Source organism: Onychostoma macrolepis, chromosome 04, assembly GCF_012432095.1.
Source record: "Onychostoma macrolepis isolate SWU-2019 chromosome 04, ASM1243209v1, whole genome shotgun sequence".
NCBI classification, from domain to species: Eukaryota; Metazoa; Chordata; class Actinopteri; order Cypriniformes; family Cyprinidae; genus Onychostoma; species Onychostoma macrolepis.
The window spans coordinates 30371814-30388236 of record NC_081158.1 but is presented as its reverse complement, the minus strand read 5'-3'; the positions used below and the strand labels follow the sequence as shown (position 1 = coordinate 30388236).

The 16423-nt window shown below is 39.6% G+C and overlaps 1 protein-coding gene across 5 annotated transcripts in view; it reads left to right on the top strand.

Annotated features, from left to right (window-relative positions):
* Window positions 1-16423, top strand: part of foxp2 (forkhead box P2) — a 98642-nt gene that overhangs the window by 2180 nt on the left and 80039 nt on the right. For all 5 annotated transcript variants that reach the window (XM_058773450.1, XM_058773448.1, XM_058773449.1 and 2 more), the window contains exons 2-3: window positions 5621-5685; window positions 6100-6164. The gene's annotated coding sequence lies outside the window, so the exon portion shown is untranslated. The remainder of the gene's footprint in view (window positions 1-5620; window positions 5686-6099; window positions 6165-16423) is intronic.

Genomic DNA, 16423 nt, shown 5'->3' with positions numbered 1-16423 from the left:
GGTGATCAAGTCTTTTTTTCGTTTTCGTCCCCCCTTTCCTTTCCTTTCCTTTCCTCTCGCAAGAGTAGAATTTGTGTTGACAGTTCTGGCCTTTAATGGCACTTTGGTGCCGCGTGAAAGTATTTGTTTACCGGGATCATATGCTGCTAGCTGTCAGCCTCGCAGAGATTGACTTCTCCAGATAAAAGACTGTATTACATGCTTAAGAGGTCTTATGTGCTGTAATTATCCACATCATCTTAATGACGTTTGGTGTGCTTCAGTAACTAAGACACTGAGTGTTTCCTCTGAGGTCACCTATTAGAAATAAGAAATGCTTTTTTGTTGTATTAAAGCTTTGTGTGTCAGTGGATGGGATTTTTATGCTTATTTTATGAATTTAAATGTTTAATGTTTTGACTAATGGAATGTGAATCTGAGGTTGCAATGCTCTAGACCTTTCGTTTGATTTATTTATTTTTTTCTTCCTTAAACATGGTATGTAATCCGCAACTCGAAGTCTTTTGACTTTGACGGCGCTCTTTCACATGAACAATATCACATGACCTTTATGGAGAGGTAATAAAATCACCCATAAGCATCTTATCTTAGTACAAATGCCCTTGAAATTATTAATTGTATGCTTAGCTGATATTATCAGTGCTGATATGTTTTGTCATCCTTTTTTTTTTCAATTTAAAGGCATGACAGGATCTTGTTGGCTGAAGGCACTGATTTATTGAGCGTTTTAGTCTCTGGTTGACTTAAAACCCCAGTCGTTGTGGATGAAGGGGGGCGTCATTTGTAGTGAACGGCAAGGTCAGTCCCACTCGGACCAAACTTGCCTGTGGCCTGTGACGAGAGGAAGTGTGGAAGTCGACTCAATGCTAGTTTGTGTGATGCTGTTTACGCCAGGCTTAGTTGCAGTTGTTTTTTTATTTATTTATTTATTTTTTGTTTTTGCACAAATTATTTGGTTATTTATTTAAAAATAAATAAAAAAATGTATTTAAATGTTTCATTCTTTATTTAAAATTATATGAAAAGATATATATATAATATAATCATCCTATTTAAAAAAAAAAAAAAAAAAAAAAAAAATTCTTAAAAACATAGATACTCTCAGTAAAGTAGAACCAAATACTGACCTTCTAAGTGGAATCTCTGAGGACAATTCTGTTAGCATGAAAAAAAAGTGTTTATTTGAAACACGTTGTGGAAAAACAGAGGATTTGTGACAGTAACGTCTCCTGACAGGCGTATTAGGCTGCAGAAAGAGCATCGGGCCTGAGGCTGCGGGCATATGGTGCTGCCTTCTGCTGGCATCGCTCTAGAACAAGTTGCAACACTGTGGCAGGGTCACGACGGGCTCAGGTTTGTTCCTCCTGCCCTCTCTAAATAATAACAGGGCAAATTAATGCTCCCTTTGTCTTTGACAAGGGCAGAGTGAATATTTTTAGTTTGACTCTTTGGCCCAAATTGTTGTTATCTTGGTTTTGCTTCATGTTGTTGTTATTGAGTTAGTGAGCTGACAATATTAGTTAATGTTTGACCTTCATGTTTCTCTATTGTTTTAAAGGAATGCTTGATTGCTGTGCTTGATATTTAATTTGTGTAGCTAAATAGCTTATGTTTTCAAAACTACTCTGGCATTGCCATATTTTTTTGGATGTGATAATGGTAATACAATTTTAATTTTTTTTTTTATTTTGGACCAGTAATATTGTTATTGTGGACATGTACCATTGTATTCTTCAAAATAACTGTGAGTGGCATGTAAAACCATGGTTTTTGTAAGGATTAGTGCAGAAAATTCACATTTTATGTTATTTTATTAGTGAACTTACAAATTTAAAATGTACTGTATATGGATCATGATTGTGTTAATCTTTCAGTACCATGGTAGATATCAAAATACCATGGTATCACCATCTTTTTACCATGTTGCCACATTTGTTGTAAGAGTTAAGGCAGAAATCAGATATTATTATTGATATCTATTGTCAGTTTTAGATTAGATTCATCATTAGCATGGTAATCGTGCAGCACCATGGTAAATATCAAAGTATAATACCGTCAGTGTACCATGGTACCACTAGAGTAGCTTTTTTGTAAGGGTTAGTGTAGAATAATCAGATTTTATTATTAATATTGATATTATTTTCTTTTACATACTTAGCATAAATCATGAATATGTTAATTGTTCAGTATGTGTCAAAATACCATGCTATTTCCTTCTGGTTCCATCACTATATCACGGTATTTCCACAGTAGTTTATTGTGAGGTGTTTGTGTTGAATAATCAGATTTTATATTTATATTCTAGCCTCTAAATTGATCTAACATTCATATGTAGCACAATTTAATAATGTCCACCAATGAATCAATAGCACAATCATGTTTTGAATACTGAAACACAAGCATACGTTCTGAACTGAACTGTAGCTGTGACTCTGAGTGTGTGTTCAGGGGCCTGTGGGAATGTGTGCGCCGTTGTTGTGTTTGGTGCTCAGGGATGTCTTTTAGACTCTGGAGGGTTAATTATACTCCCTCTGACTCCCTCTTTGTCTTTGATAGGGCCACTTACAGCATATGGCCACAGCAATACAATAGTTTATTTTTATGATATTTGATGAGTGGTTTTTAATTTAGATTGTCACTTCTGGCAACCAGCAGGGCAGATGGTGTAGATTTGAATGCCCATCAGAGCCTAAACACCCTCCAGGCAGCTGTTGTTAATAAACTTTTTTTCCCCCCCGTTTTCCCTCACGCAACACGTTTTAGGTCAAGAGGAGTCAAACCTGTTACAACACCTGTTTCTGCATATGTAAATCTGTTGTTTTGTCATTTCATTAAACAAGAAAAAAAAGGCAACAGTCCCTTGTGGTTGCAAATGCGACTGGCATCGAGCCCACTTGGCAGGGTGAAGACAGTGAGGGGAGGAGGGAAAGACACGTAAAAGACAACTGCGGTCTGTGTTGCACGACCGCAGGGCCGTTGGATGCCGCTTCCGTGTGAGGATGTTTTCCGAAAGGGCCCCAGTGGAGAATACAGTCCCCACCCCCCCCACCCCCCTTGGTCTTTTTCATTCTCCGGAAGTTGAAACCTGGCACACGCGTGGCTGGCACACGCTCCCATTCAACCCCCACCGCCGTATTCCCGTTGCCCTCTTATCATGCCGTGATGTCAGGGCCCTACTCTGAGCCACATGTGCCGGTCCCGTGTGTGCGCTGCCTCTGGGGCTAATTGCCCCGGCCCCCCTCTGTAAACCGCTGGTGCATGAAGATTTTAACCCAAAATGCATCTTCGAACCCTCGTATACATTCCCTCTCTCTCGTCCACTGCACTTTTCCACCCATTTCTGGGGTAAGTTGTGGGATTTGAGTTGTAATCCCATCTGTGTACGCAGGATGCAACAAATATGGCGTGAAATTAGAGGTTATTCCTCGGCTTTGAAGATTACTGTCATCATTGTGGCAAATGCAGCTTTGTGTGCTGCACTGTTACAAGCGTCCATCTTACCTTGAGGTACACGCTGTTATTCCTCTACCTGGGTGTTTTAATTTGGCCGTTGATCCGCAAGCTACCCTGGGTTTGGCTCGGACGGCCTCCTGTTTGAGGGTCCCCGTCGTGTGCTAATCTCCCCGGGCCACTGAGGTATCCTTCCTGTGATTTAGCGCCTCTCCGCGAGCCTCTCCGGAGCGCCGCGCCATCCTTCTGTGATAGGGAAGTTCATTAGGGATGTGCCTTTGATGGGGCAGCTTTTCATGTGACGGCGCTCTCAAATACCTTGATGTAGAAGCTTAAGAAGCCATTGTGCCGCGAGCGCGTCTTATTTAGATCTGCATAGTAAATCGACCCGAGTAAATACGGGAAGAAGCAGATGGAAGCAAGGAGATAAGGCCCAGACGAACAATCGCATTTGTATTTTGTTATGATGTTGACAGCAGCTAAAATTCACTAATCTAGCGCCACTGATCTGCATTTCAAAGAAATCTCATTTAGCAGCAGGGAGGATAAAGTTCTTTTCATTGTGGTCGCGCTTCTTTTTTTACTTGCATTCTTCGTTAATTTATCTGCTGCAGATTTAATGTTGGGCCGGGCGCGAGCATGCTGCATGTTGCAAAGGGGATCTTAAATACCCTGAAAGCGGTAACGTCTAGACTGTGAACCGGGGGTAATTACACGTCCGCTGATGAATGGAGGGAGTTTGAAGACTCATCTTTGTTCGGGGGGCCTGAATTGCTTGACTAGCGCTGATAAGGGCCGTTCGGCCCTCAGTCAAAATATATTACGGTGGCTTCCATCTCCTAACACGGGAATGGTATTTACTTGAAAAGGTAAAAAATTATTGTGTACTGTAATCTGACTTGTTCGCATAATGTCTTCTTTCATCCACACACCCAGCAGAGGGGCCGGAGAGGTATTCCTGCCCTTGATTTGAAATAGTTTATCGTGACTTTTAACGCCGGGCTTCATGTAAATATCAGACAGTGGCATTAGGACAACCTCTGCTAATGCAGTATGTGTGTATATAATTTGATAGTATTTAGAGATCCCGAATTGAAACGGGTCCGGTATTGTGTAAACCTGTCACCACAAGGTCATGCAAACTAATAACATCGGGAAAGTCCATTTAAAAGGTGAGTTTTCACAGTCCAAAGACATTGCGGTATTAACACAAACTGGAAATGAGTTGGGAATGAACGGGACATTAACATTCTTCCAGAATGATTATTCTGAGCTTTTTATATCGCATTTCATTTCCAGAGTTTGTGTATACGTGCACGTGCAAAAAGCACAGACAGAACGGTCTTAAATCTAATTTTGATAATAAATCTCTCATTCAAATGTTGACTGAGCAAGTGAGCTTAAATATACACTATTTGTGCTCCTAAACCGAGCATACTTCCAGAATTACGAACAGCATATACGTGCATGTGTAATTGAGTGCGTAAGATGTGTATCTTAATACTCGGGCTAATAGACAGTTTGTGCTATTTCCTCCAAACACTCAGTCTCAGTTTGTAACACCTCTTCAAACACAGGCGGTTAAAGTAGTGGCGGGTTTGTGTTTGCAGAAACGCTCTCCTAAGCAAACCCCCTCCTCTTTTTGTACAGTTCAGGGAGCACATTCCACAGGATCCTGAAGTTGTTAGTTGCCTACAGGGGTCTTTGGAATTCTGGGACAGAGAGAATCCGAAGCCATTCTGCTGTTGTGTGTGTGTGTGTGTGTGTGTGTGTGTCCCATACTGTAACTTCACAAGTGAACTGTACTCTTCAAAAACAAGAAGAAATATGTTACAACTTGCAGTTTTTTTTTTTTTTAAAAATGAGGTGAACTGAGCTGCACACACTCATTTAGTTGAACATATCTGTGAGTGTCAGCAAAAAAACGGCAGAAGCCTCGATGGAAAGTTTGATTTATGCTCTGTTAGTTTTAACCTGCCAGGCATGGCAAGCTGTTTCGAGGGCAAAACATTTTCCCTCATTTCTGACGCATATTATTATTCTGGGTGTGATGTGTGTCAGTCTGAAATTCAGACGAAGGTATCGAAGTGCCTTTAAAAATTTACAATTGAAAATGTTCCTTTCTGAATAAGGTATAATATCTTTTTTTTTTTGTTTTGTTTTTTGACAGATTCTCTCATACTTGGACTCGGCTCTCCCAAACAAACGGACATCAACTGAAAGTTTCCCCTCAGGGTAAGATCGAAAAACACAGCTTCTCTTGTACTTCTGTCAACACTTTCATCTTTTTGGCAGATGCACTCTTTGAAAACGAGATAAAAAAACTAGAGTGTGATCGTACGCAACTGCGGTACGTTGACGTGAAACGAGCCCACATCCAGTTATTTGATTGACCTGTCGTATTGATGGAGTGTGACAGACTTTGTTGTAATTATTTTGCCGTGGAGATGAAAAATGCTCGCGTGACACAAACAGTAAACCTTGTCTGTCATTGCAGTCTCCTTAAATATCTTTGACAACATGCTTACACTGTCATTTTTTGCTATTTTGCCACATTTATAGCATTTAAAAAGGTAATATGCAAAAAAATGCTTGCCTCAAGGAAAAAATATGTATGTTTAAACATGTTTCCCACTCTTTGTCGGTCAGGATGAGACCTGGTATGGCCGTTGCTCATAGCGCAGCAGGAGTACTCTGAAACCAAGGCGAAAGCGGTGAGTAAAAGCAATCTTTAAAGTGCTAATTTGCATGTTCGGTCTGTCTGTCTCGGCCATAATTGATATGTCCTCTCAAAAATCACTTCCATTATATATTCCATCAACCACATCCTGAGAGGAGCGTTAATAATGAGGAGTCCGGGGACCTCTTAAAGATTCTTGATGCATCATGATAGTCGAGAGAGTCCACTTAGTTTCTGACGGCCTCAACGGTTGTGAGGTTTCACGTTAAAGGCAGTTGAAGTCAAGATAAATGTATTGTGGTGCATAACCCAGCAGTTAAAGATTTGAAACATGTTGTCTGGCTCCCTCCGGTGCTTCGTTGAACCCTGATGATGGTTTTGTCACCAAGTAAGTGAAAAATACACATAAGGAATCCCACCGTCTGTGAGAATGTGACCGCTGATTATATGGAGGTTGTGGTCACCGTCATTAGCGATGTAGACATTGCCAGACGGGCGGCTACAGTTGCGAAGGGTAAATGAGAGAAACCTGCATCTATTCAAGGCAGATCATGCAGAGGGCAAGTTCATGTCATGTTTGATCATTTGAGTAAGAGATTTGTTGACTTTGTAAGTGTCCTGATATTAGCTACTGTAGGTACTCAGTTGCTATTATAAATTTAGTTCTAAAGGGATAAAAAATGGAATCAAAAATGAAAAACTATGGAACACAGTAGGAGAAATGTTGAAGAATGGTGCAACCTGTATTTTCATTAATTTATATGGAAAAGAGTCGAAAGTGCATTTTGGAACATTTCTCCATTTGAGTTCCAAGGAAGAAAGTGGTCCCACTTTATATTAGGTGGCCTTAGCTACTATGTACTTACATTTAAATTAATAATTTGGTACAATGCACTTATTGTGTACATGCATGTTTTTACATTGTACTTATATTTTTAAAAATACCTATATGTAATTACATCTGTAATTAATTTCTGTAATTACATTTATAATTACACTGTTGACCCATCCCTTACACCTTAACCCACCCTTAAACCTACCCATACCACCAAACCTGTCCCTAACCTTACCCATATCCCACCTCAATAGCAGCAAAAGTGTTTTGCAATACAGTATGAACACAATAAGTACATTGTACTTATTTTTTGATGCAAGTACATAGTAGTTAAGGCCACCTAATATAAAGTGTGACCAAGAAAGTAATATGGGTTTGGAACGACTTAAGGGTGAGTAAATGATGACTGAATAACTTTTTGGGTAAAAATTTCCCTTTAATAATTAGTCTACAAATAATGATTGAGAGAATTTTTTTATGTTTAATTATATAGAAAAAAAAGCTTTAGAAGATGGGTGAGCAGCTAATCTACTAGTGATTTGAGATGAACCAGTCAATGCACTTGCATTAATATTTTTTTTTTTCATCTGAGCTAAGAAAGTTTCATATTGCGCTAGCAGTAACAGCCCACACTTTGCTGCCGATTTGCTAAACTCAGCGAAGTCCAGTGCTCAACTCGGCTCTGTAGAGAAGCGTCCATCAGTAAGGCTATTCCAAGCCATTACTCTGCCTTTGAGGTGCGGGACTGATTAAAGTTTGCATTTGCTGAAGAGGTTGGGTGGCTTGGCTTCAGGCAGGGGCTGAAATCCCCAGAAGTCACTGCCTCACAAGGCTAAGCAAAGCCCGGCTCTTCTCTCCCCACCTTAAAGAGATTTGAATATTAGTTTTTAATTTGACGAGTATCCACTTAAATCTTCAAAGATGAACTCTTAAAGCATATCTGTTCTGGAACAGAAGTCCTCTGATCAGTGCATAAAAAAGTATAATTGCCGCCCAACTTCTCACCGCCAATGCACACATATTATAAAATCTACAGCAATTAAGCATATCTCACCCGAGTTTAAAGACGAGGGACGGCGTTGCTCACTCTTCGGTTGGACGGCCTAGCGTGTTCTTCGCTTTGAAAATTGATTTCTTGTTCTAGTAGAGCGCCTGTCATTTCCATCTAAAATGGCTCAGAGAGAGCTCTTCCACTCCCCAGAGTCGAGAGTAACCTCCATGGGGCTTTGCTCTGGACACTCGGAGCCGAGAGCTCGGAAGGATATCAAAGGAATCCGGGCTCCGTCTCCATTGGTAGGTCTCATTGTGTGGCTGATTTGGGATTGGAAAGGGAAGGTGGTTGGGGACGGAGATGAAGCGCAGCCCGGTTCCTCCTAATCTTTATCCCCCATTAACCCCCAGAACCCGAGCAGCTCCTGGGATCAGGTCACTGGTCAATCCCCCCATTTCGATCGAATATTTTAAATTTAAGACTTTTTATGATGGATGGAAAAAAAAGTTGAGGCCATCAGAGGTTCACTTCATGGTTCTGGTCTTTCTCTTCTTCTTAAACTCTCTTCGCTTCATTGTTTTGTCTCCGTATTAGAAAGAAGGATTTTTTTTGGATTCTGCCCAAGTTTCCATATTCCCGTTAAGCTTGGTTTGGGAAAGGGCTCATAAAGCCATGCTGTGAGCAAATTGGAGCTTGAGTAGCTCCTTGTCTTGCCCATTCACACATCTTTTTTTCTTAAACGTGATAATAAGAGGTTTGCAAAGTAAACTCTGGCAATAACGGTGGCGCCTTCGTTCCCTCACTTCCAGGCATTCAGGTCCAGATAAAGCGAAAAGCTACATGCTAATCTTTCTCAGTGGCATCTAGACGGCTTTATTTACTCGCATCCCAAAAGACAGTGAGACAGAAGGAAACAAATCGAGGCCAGTTTGAAAAATAGAGCCAGAGTTTATAGAGAATGGACAGTTGCCCCAAGAATAGAGTTACAAAAGAGAGTCTGCCATCATTCCTGATAGAGGAGACAGACTGAGTCAATGAGGTTATTGATCCGGCAGGAGTGCTATGCTAATCAGCCGTCTGAATGGGCCAAGAGTCAGTGTCCTTCACTGCAACTTCTGCTTGGTTTACTGGTGTTTTTAGTCTCTTAAAACATGTCCAGAAATTCTGATATGCAGAACTCTACGTGGTTTATTGTGTAGAAGCTATAAGCGCTGGAATGTTTCCAAGTGGTGGGATGATTGTGAAACGAGACCCTCTTTCTGACATCAGAGCGGTCTGACACAAGTCTGACCCCGATGGTCCAGGTGGCAGGAATTAGTCAGACATTTGCTTGCAGGTGATCATGCCCAATGCATTGGTCTCACGCCGTCTCGTCCCCCCGCGTGTCGCCTGGAGTATATTTTGAACTCCCCGTGCGGTCATGAAATGGATCGCGGTGTAGAATAGTCATGGGTGGATTAGGAATGAATGGGTGCAGATTGAATATACGAGAATGTGAGTCCAATTACCAATTTCTGCCAATTTCATTGGTAAGAATGTGTATTAAACAACCACGAGTCAGATTAGAAACTTATGTTCGGACAATTGTCACATCAACTCCAATTGAGTTGACTAAACTAGGATTATGACACGAAACATGCGATGGAAACTGCCATTGGTTTCTTGCAGCCAATTTATTTAGAGGCTTTGAACCAACTGAGTATGAAGGATTTCGGCCTCCTGTGGAGTTGTAAGACTCCTAGATTATGTGAATAATTGGCCACAAAAAGGATTCATTTAAATGTAAATTAGATTAAATTAGCTTAGTCTTATTTTTTGTGTGTGTGTTTTATAAAATGTGATTCTTCTCGCAAGAATTCTAGGATTTCAATGCATTTCTCGCATTTGATATTTTATATAAACAGCTAATGTTATTTTCGTCGAAAGAAAGAAATCTTATACGTTAACAGAGTTCTCCCCCGCAACGCTTTGATAGCGCTGTTTTGAAATGCTTTCTCCATTTGAACGCTTTGTCTGGCTTCATTCACAGGAAAAGCTTTACTACAAAAGATACAAGCCCACCGCTTTGTTCTTCACGATAATTTGATCGTGGCTTGAAAAGTGATCTTGCGGAAGGAGAGGTACTACAGCCTGGAATTTGGCTTCCCCACCACAAACCACAAGCCTGTACAATCAAACTGTGTCACGGTTACCTGCTTTGATAGATTGTGAAACTGTTTGTTGTTGGGACGAGAGCAACCCGATTCGGGTCACATGTCCGTCTCAGGCTGGAATGTGTGTGTCGGAGCGACCGTGCTGCCAAATCCAAGAGTCTCTGATTTCTCTCCATGGCGCGCGTTTCACTTTTGTAACCCTCTCTCATGAAAGCCGTGCCTCTGGGCCAATTCTGCGGTCACACTACCTGATTCTGAGGCTCGTGGAGTGATGTTGAGTGCTGAAGCCAGAGGGAGTCATGTGAGAGAGATTCCGTCTGCATAAACATGCCCTTCTTCTTCTGCGAGAGAGACCAAACAGACAGGGCGTCCCTCAGCCCACCTCACCTGTGAAGGCTTTTCAAATCTCTTTCACTCTCCTTTCCTGTCTGTCTCCCTTTTCTTTTCCTCTTGTACTTCTCCAGCTGTTTCCTTCAAGTCCCGTTAAATGAAACTCTCAGAGACCAGATTCTTTTTCCATCATTCCGGCTGGTGAGGAGGAATTAAATTAAGCTCTAACGACAGCATTTGTGGCCTGTCGATTACTGCAGAAAAATTTTTTAGACTAAAATTCTTAAGGTAAAAATCTTGTGTAGTGTAGTGCAATCAACATCAAAACATCAAAACACACACTGTTTGAAAGTATAGCCACTAATTCAGTTTCTGGATTTGTTGAAATAAATTTAAATTTGAATTTGAATTGAGGTAACGAATAAGATCCAGAATTGCAATTTGAATTTGAATTGTAGGATATAGAAAAAATTTATGGAAATTCACAGAAATCAATGTAGCTGTAATTTTTAGTAGAAAAGCCAAGGCAAAACTTTTGAATGCTGGTTTTGTTTGAAAGTTTGTGTAAAAAAGCCTTGAAGTTTGAAGGACCGGATGAATGGATGGATGCACGCACATGTATTGCTGTAACTGTGATTTTGGGTTGTTTTTATGAACTGACAACAATTTGAGTTGAATTTCTGTTTAAATCAAAATGAATTCCACAGATGTTGTTGATCGAGTATTTAAGTTTCATGTAAGTAAAATGAATTTTGTTTAGACTTCACTTTTTCTCGTCCCATTCTGCTGCTTTTCCATTTGTTTTCTCCTAATATTTCTCTCCTGCTCTCTCCAGACCTATTTTCATCACTTAATTCTCTCTTTCTTTCATTCATAGCTTTGCTCCCCTGTTATTAGATCTCTCTCGCTCTCTCTCTCTCTCTCTCGCTCTGTCTTGCCTGTCTGCGGCATGTTGCACCACACACACTTACGTACCACAAACACACACACACACACACACACACACACACACAGAGAGCTGGATGCAGACTGACAGTGCTGCCACAGGACTGATTGAAACTCGTGTCTCAAAGTTGCTAATGCTCACTGAACCATTTTATTGAAGATAAAGTAAATAAAATAGGTTGCCTTATGAGAATTCACTGAAATAGACCAGAATGATCTAGAAAACACACTTGCACACACGGTGAGCAGAGGCTCCTCTGATTGGTTCATAGATTCCAGGCGAATGGCTGAGATGAGCTGTTTTCTAGAGGTATGGGAAAGCTAGGAATTTCACAAGTTCAATGTTTTTTGAGAGGCCTGAGAGAAAGCAAACGGCTCAATTTAAATCTCTTTCTAAGGAATGACCTTTTTGTAAAAATACTTGAGTTATATACCACAGAGCTCAGTCATTGCTGTCAGGTGATGTAATCCAGTGTTTCTGTTTACTTAGTTTTAAGTAGTTTTGAGGGACTTTACAGCTTGTTGGTACTACGCTAGTAATTTCATGAAAGTTGCAGAGACATTTTTGATGTTTTAGGCTGTTTTACAGAAGGAGTTTCACCACATAGTGTAATTTAATACTGTACAATATCATAAAATGACACACTTCACCATCTTAAGGTATAAATTCAATCTATTGTGATACAACCTCTTTTCATCCAGTCAATTCCTGATAAATAAAATAAAGACAAAAAATATATCACACTGTGAAAGTAAAATGGATTGTAAATTCCATTCCATATTGACTTTAAAGACATGACATTTAAGTCATATGTATGTCAGTATGTTTTCTTTCTTCACTTCTGAAGCAACTTTAAAATATATAGTGTGTGTGTGTGTGTATATATACATACATGCATACACACACACACACACACACACACACACACACACATATATATATATATATATATATATATATATATATATATATATATATATATATAAAACATCATAGCTTATTTTTCATGTTTCAAACAAATGATGAATTCAAAATAGTCCTATTCTGAATATTAAGTCAGTTGTCTTTTAAACCTGTAACTGTACTACAGTTTAAATCTGAATTAGAAAAGAAAACGAGAAGATGTCCTAACAGCATTTTGCAGTTAACAGAGACCACAGGCCTTGCCTCGGACCCGATCCGAACAGGTTTGTCAGTCTTTTGACTGCATCTTGATCTGAATGAACAGCAGGTTTAAACACCGAAGCTGAACAAAACGAGTCACATTCAATAAGATCCTTGTTCCCTTTCAACCTCGTGAAGAATCATACACGTTCTCTATACATTTACATTTGTCCAAATTTCTATAAAAACCTCCTCCCAGCGCAGCATTCTCCCTCGGAAGATAAAGCCACCGTTAGAATGTGATTCCCTTTGGCTTAGAGGAGGTATAGGTGTCACCCTAATACATTAGCATTGTCCTCCGTTATAAATATTCTGCCAGCCCTTCCTCAGTCGGCTGCCTCTGAATGCTGCCACTCGCCGCGTGTATTGTGGAGAGTGCCGGGCCGTTCTGAATCCACTCTGTCTGTCTTTTATCAAACATCCTGACGCTTTGATAGTTTCCTCATTTATTTAGTGAATAGTTGGAGAGGAAGAAAGAAAAAGAGAATGAAAGAAAAGAGTTTTTGCATTATGTAAATGGCGGAGGGGGGAGTTCGTCTCTAATCTCTTGCACGCTCATCACGGCAGACGTTTGCATTCCGTGATACTGCCCTCCTGGAAACCATTGTTGGGATTTCTAGCCCCGTTCCAGCCTGGCTCAATGCCTTTTAGAGGATTTTAATACACACGCCTTTCCTCGCAACGACGTTTACAAGCCGCCGTTCAATAAAATCTCAAGTACCTCAATGTTTCCTTTGACTGGTCGCAGGCAAAGCATGAAGTATTATGAATGATACAAGAACATAAGAGCGATTTTGAGTGTGTCTGCGTGTGCTCGCGTTGTATAATGCACTAATGCTCTCACACGCAGGGTCCAAAAATCACTTTTTACTGGATAGCGGGTGAATTCAGAAAGTTTACCACCCATTATTTCACACCGCCTGTGAAACTGTGAAGCTTCAAAGTGTTCAAAACATATGTTACTTCCGTAATCTAGTGTATTTATGAGTGAAATTGGGGGGAAAAGGAAAACTGTTTTTCCAAAATACACTTTTTAATAGATAACGAGTAGTAATATTTGTGAATTCACCAGCTATTTCTCACTGGCTGTGAAAATGTATTTTGCATTATTTTTAAACTAAAAATAAAGAATTTAGCCTAGAGGCATTGTGATTTTATTGCTCATGGTTTCATTTATGGGGGCTTAATGCAAGAAATGTCGCAATATTGAGCTTTGGAGAGGCAAAAACCATAAAGCGTCAGATAAACTTAAATTTTCACAAATTTTATTCGCTTCATGAAGGTGCTGTAATTTGAATCATTATGTATGTATGTTGTAATTGTACATGCAAATTTGCTAGTTTTATTTTAAATGGAAAGGAAAAAAAAAATCAACAAATTTACCATCAATACAAACGATGCATTTATTGCATCCCCTGTATTTTCTTAATGACGCCCCCTAACTTGGAAATTCAGGCTTAAAGAAAGTTCTGAGTCCCCCGCTTGCAATTATGACATTGTGGTGACGTTCGTGTTCGTTTGACTCATAAGTGTGATCTTTCCAACATGAGTTGAACGCACCATTAAATCAACGCGATTCGTTCTCACAGTTGGATTAAAACCAAATAATGTTGCATTTCTTGAATTTTTCAGCCATCTGGCATGCAAAGCCAATTCTTAGTTGCGTTTGGCACTCATGGAGTGTTAATTTTGGACCCTGCGTGTACAAACACACTGTATGTTCGCAAGACCGCCCTTCGTGCTCGACAACAAACTGACAGCGCTAATGCAGGGTAATTATTACCTTTAAGTAGGGATAAGAAAGGAAATGTTGACAGCAAATTGGCTTTTAGCATGCGTCTTGTGCACCTGCGTGTTGATCAGAGTCTGTGATACACAGAGCCAAGAATGCTCTCTCACAACATATACACACACTTACGAGTTTGTGCATATATTTGCTGTTTCTCTCCCTTTATGAAACCACGCATATGTCTACTAATGAGCTTTCTAAATATATAATTTACCCACTTCACCACGAGAGCGAGGTGTTTGTGTGGCTTTTTTCCTTGCTCAAATTGTTTCCTTTCATTGCCTTGACAGCATAGAGGATTAGCAGCATAACTGCTAACAACCATCAACGTGTTTTCACCGTTGTGTCACATAGCATGATTTTTTGTACCCCCCTCCCTTTCGCTCCCTTGATTCACAACTAAAAATGAAAAAACAATGGCTTCGACCTCCGGTGGCCCTTTCCAACTTACAGTGAGTTAAATGGTTTGTAAGACGTTTAATTACCAAATGGTATAATCATTATTCATCTCATGATTAGTTGTATAATATTAAGTGAATCTCCTCCCTTGAGTCCTGTGTTTCACAGATCAATAGATTTAGAGCTGGAATAAGGGGGAGGATTGGACAAAATATTCCTCTGATGTTTCTTTAGCAGACCAATCTCTCATTTATTTATATAATTAGCTTTCATATATGTTTAATTAAATGCAAATTTAATCGTTCTGGCTACTGCACTATAAGCTTTATAAAGCATGCGATATTTATTATAATGTATAAGTGCGCAAAAAGCAATAAATACACGTTTAACATGTATATGTACAATTCTGGACGTGGAGCATACAGTCAACTATTTAAAATCTGAAAATCACCATTAAAAGTATTTTTTTGAGGGAAACAGGATAATAAAAATATATTTAAAATAATGGTACTTTGGATAGTAGAAATGTGTGTGTGTGTATATTATTTATAAGTAATATAAATTATATACTTTTTATATAAGTTGAGAGGAGTAATAAATAAAAGTCTTAGAAATCGTAATATTTTGTGCACAATAAGATGTTAACGGGTTCAATTTTGATTTCATACTAACCCTAATTTTGATAGTTTCAACTCAGTAGTGTTTGATGATTACATGATATGACGTTTTATGAGGTTTAAATGGAGTATCCTAGTTGTCTGCTTCACAAAACGTTTGTTTGTATAAATGAAGCCCAGATGCTTTTGAGTACAAGTTTATCAGATGTTCCCATGTCATGCTTTCTGGACACAATCAGATTGCATTAAGATCAGTAGTAGTTAATAGCAGCCAACGTTTTACCCTCGGATGCTTTTTGTCAAGTGTTCAGGACTGAAACGATCTGCTTATTTTCCCCTCTACAGTGTCACAGATTACATTACGACAGGTGAGTTTTGTTCTGGTTTTTCTGATGTAACACATCACAGTTGCTGAACCGCTGCTTGAGAAGCAGCTCGCACACATGCAGGGTCTTACCGTTATTCACTCTGATGTGTTTTGCCCACTGCTCCGCCGAGACGTTTCTCTGTCTTTAGTCACCACAAAGAAGAAATGACAGATTACAGGCTTTTGCCAGAGTACATATCAGTCTGTGGGCTTCCTGGAGATCAAGCCTTGAGGTCAGCACTTGAGGAATGCCCAGACACATCACTGGATGGCACTGTTTCCATTTTTTGCTCTCCTGAACCCCCTCGGCTGGATCAACAGGGTTTGTTTTGTGCAGGCTGAGAGCACTTGAAAAGGCAGGAGCTTTAAGAGAGCCGAGGGCTTCTCAAAACTCTGTCCCAGCGCGGAAGCATGAATCCTGGGGAAAAAGATCATACAGACCAGACTCCTCTGTCTGTAGTGAATGGCAAAACCTGACAGCTGAGTGATGGGATATTATAGTGAAACATTCTAATTAGGTCTGTTTATTTTATTTTTGTACAGTATAATTAATTATTTAAGAGAATATCAATATTTGATTAGAATTATATTTTATTATCTAGTTTAGCATGTTTAATAGATGCAGTGACAATAAATTAAGTAGTTTAAGTAGTTTAAATAGGGAAGTTAGCATCCTGTGGAGTGATCTGCACTATAATAAAC